Raw genomic sequence first — 3,129 nt, 5'->3', positions numbered from 1 at the left:
GCAGGCATCCCTCCCTCGCCATCTGGGTGAATAAGAGGCCGTCAGGACCATGTGTGGCATCCTGAGACACCGAGACACCAGTGTGAACTCTCGCTGTTGTAATGACTAGTTTGGAGGAAGATGACAGTGTCATTTTTCAGTGAGTTTGGTCAGTGTGTTTAGCTCATAGCATTAGTCTAGGCCAGGGGTGGGCAAACTTTTTGACTCGAGGGCCACAATGGGTTCTTAAACTGGACCGGAGGGCCGGAACAAAAGCATGGATGGAGTGTTTGTGTGAACTAATATAAATTCAAAGTAAACATCATTACATAAAAGGGTACGGTCTTCTTTTTTTTTAGTTTTATTCATTTCAAACGGGCCGGATCCGGCCCGCGGGCCGTAGTTTGCCCATGGCTGGTCTAGGCTCTTCTAGGGAATGTTTCTGGAATGTTCATTCCTCAGCCAGGACACACATTATTTATGCTCACACTTTGTTGGCCAGAACTAATCACATGTTCCCAACCTAGCTGCAAATGAGACTGGGACATGTGGGGGGAAGAGAGGGAGCATCCAAGTAATATTGACAACTGCCATTGTCACTGCCAGGTGACCCTACTTGGGCCTTCTCATTTTAAATCCAGAATCAATATGGTCTTAAAGAGATATGCAATCTGCTTGCTCTTTGTACACCAGCCTACAGATGAAAACTGGGGGTAATGAACCATAATAAACCTTTTTCTCTGGATTAGACATTTGGCATTATCCCCTTGGCCTCTATGGTTTGTTAATTTTTTCTCTTTTTCTCCCTCTTCTTTAATTTACATAATTCTACTGACTTATATTCAAGTTTAACTATACTTTCTTCTTTCATGTCTATTCTGCTATTCAACCCAGCTGGTAAATTTTTTATTCCAGATATATTTCTTTTCAGTTCCAACATTTCAACTTTGTTCTTATTTATATATTCTATATTTCTGTTGAGGTTTAAAATTGTTTTTCATTCATTTTCATTATATTTTCTCTACCTTATTGAGAATAGTTTTAACAATTGTCACCTCAGGGCTGACCTGTTAACTGTCTTTTCCCTTGAGAGTAGATCCCTTATTCCTGGTTCTTCATATGCCATTTGATTTTGACTTGAATCCTGAACATTGTTAGAGCCATGTTATAGAGTGGGGTCCTCAAACTACGGCCCGTGGGCCACATGCAAATACAAATATTGTATTTGTTCCCGTTTTGTTTTTTTACTTCAAAATAAGATATGTGCAGTGTGCATAGGAATTTGTTCATAGTGTTTTTTAAACTATAGTCCGGCCCTCCAACGGTCTGAGGGACAGTGAACTGGCCCCCTCTTTAAAAAGTTTGAGGACCCCTGTTATAGAGACTCTGAGTTCTGTTAATGAAGTGGCTGATGTTTTTCTTTTAGTAGCAATCAACATGGTCAGATTAAACTTCAAACTTGATCTGTGGTTGGTGATGACTGACTGAGTTGGACTTTGCAGTCAACCCTGTGTGTGTCTCGGTCAGTGGTCACCCACATACTTTTCTAGAGTTTATGTATGCATAGAATTAGGGATTTCCATCCCATGCTCTCTCCTTTCTTGAATCTCCCCCACCCTACAGTAGCTCTGATTGCCCTGTGCACCTTCCCTTTTTTTCTAAACCAGAAGAATGGTGGCCTTTCATTGGGTTTTATTTTATTTTTTTATTTAATTTCTTTATTGATTATGGTATTACATATGTGTCCTTATCCTCCCATCGCCCCACCCCTCCCCCCCAGCAGGTACATGAAACAGAGGCATGCAATATGTCAGAAAAAGAATTCAGAATAAGGGTCATACAGTTCATAAACTGGATGGATGAAAAAATCAACAACTTATGTAAGGATCATTGGGTTTTAGTTGACATTCGACACACCACAGCTGCAATTGTCCTGCAGGCAAGACTGAAAGATGGGAACTTCCCCTATGCCTGTGGCTTCCTGTGAGTTTCAACTCACCTCAGAAGGTTGCTTGCTTCCCTTCATTCTATGGAGTCATTGGGTAGTTGATTTTATGTATTTTTTCCCGTATAGATACCTGTTCTTTGAGGCAGGGTAAGTTTGTTACCACAAGCAGAATTATTGTTTGTGTAGTTTTGATTCCGTTGATTTCTGTCTTGTTTTAGTATTTCCTTCCTTCCATTTATTTTGGTTTCAATTTGCTTTTATTTTTCTAACTTTTTGAGGCTGGAGCTTAAATCACTAATTTTAGACCTTTCTTTTTCTCTAAAATAAACATCTGAAACCATAACTTTTCCTTTGAGCACTCTCACTGATCCTATCTTTATTTAAAATGTTGATAATTTGTCTGCCATGAATTTTTGGCTTTAATTTTGATTAAAAAAATTGCTTCAAAATATTGTCTTTACTACTTAATTTGTTAGCACCTCTTACATTTTGCACTTGAGGCAAATGTCTCATTATCTCACCTCACTTTATTCTAGTCTTATCGCAAGAACCAGTGGTCAGCCACTGACCTGAGTGAGCGAGGGCCTGGGAACAGCCCGTGGCAAGGCCTGGCTCTAGAGATACAGCTGAGCCATTGTGGGATGTTATCCAGAGGCTTGGTAAGCTCAGTCACACTCTCAGGAAAGCCTTCTGAGAGGTAGGTGCTATGCATCACAGGGAGTCCATAAAGTGCCCAGGAGTTTATCAGGGACCCATAGGCCTGGTCAAGAAAGCCCATCATACAAGGTAGCCAGCAGAGCCAGCGGGAGTTGGCCAGGGACTTCTCAGACAGAGGGAGAAGCATAACAAAGGCCCGAGGCTGGAAAGGATGCAGCATTCAGGGAATTGCTAATAGTTCAGGCTGTTTAAAGATAGAACACGAAGGCAAGGGATGACACAGGAGAAGGTATTCAGGAGCGAGATTGAGAGGAGCCATTTACTCCATGTTAGGACATGTGTATGAAGTATAAGCTTTGGAATAAGGGAGTAGAATGATTAGATTTTAGTATGACCCATTTTAGGATGACCACTCTGTGTACAGTGGGGTGGATGGGTTGGAAGGGAGAAAGGTTAGAGGCAGTGTAGCCACTTTAAAACTTCTAAAAAATCCCCACCACACAACACAACAACAACAACCAATGAAAGATGATGATGCAGGGAGT

This window comes from Myotis davidii, unplaced genomic scaffold (genome assembly GCF_000327345.1).
Source record: "Myotis davidii unplaced genomic scaffold, ASM32734v1 scaffold227, whole genome shotgun sequence".
NCBI classification, from domain to species: Eukaryota; Metazoa; Chordata; class Mammalia; order Chiroptera; family Vespertilionidae; genus Myotis; species Myotis davidii.
The sequence above is the reverse complement of the archived record's forward strand: the minus strand, read 5'-3'. Positions refer to the sequence as shown.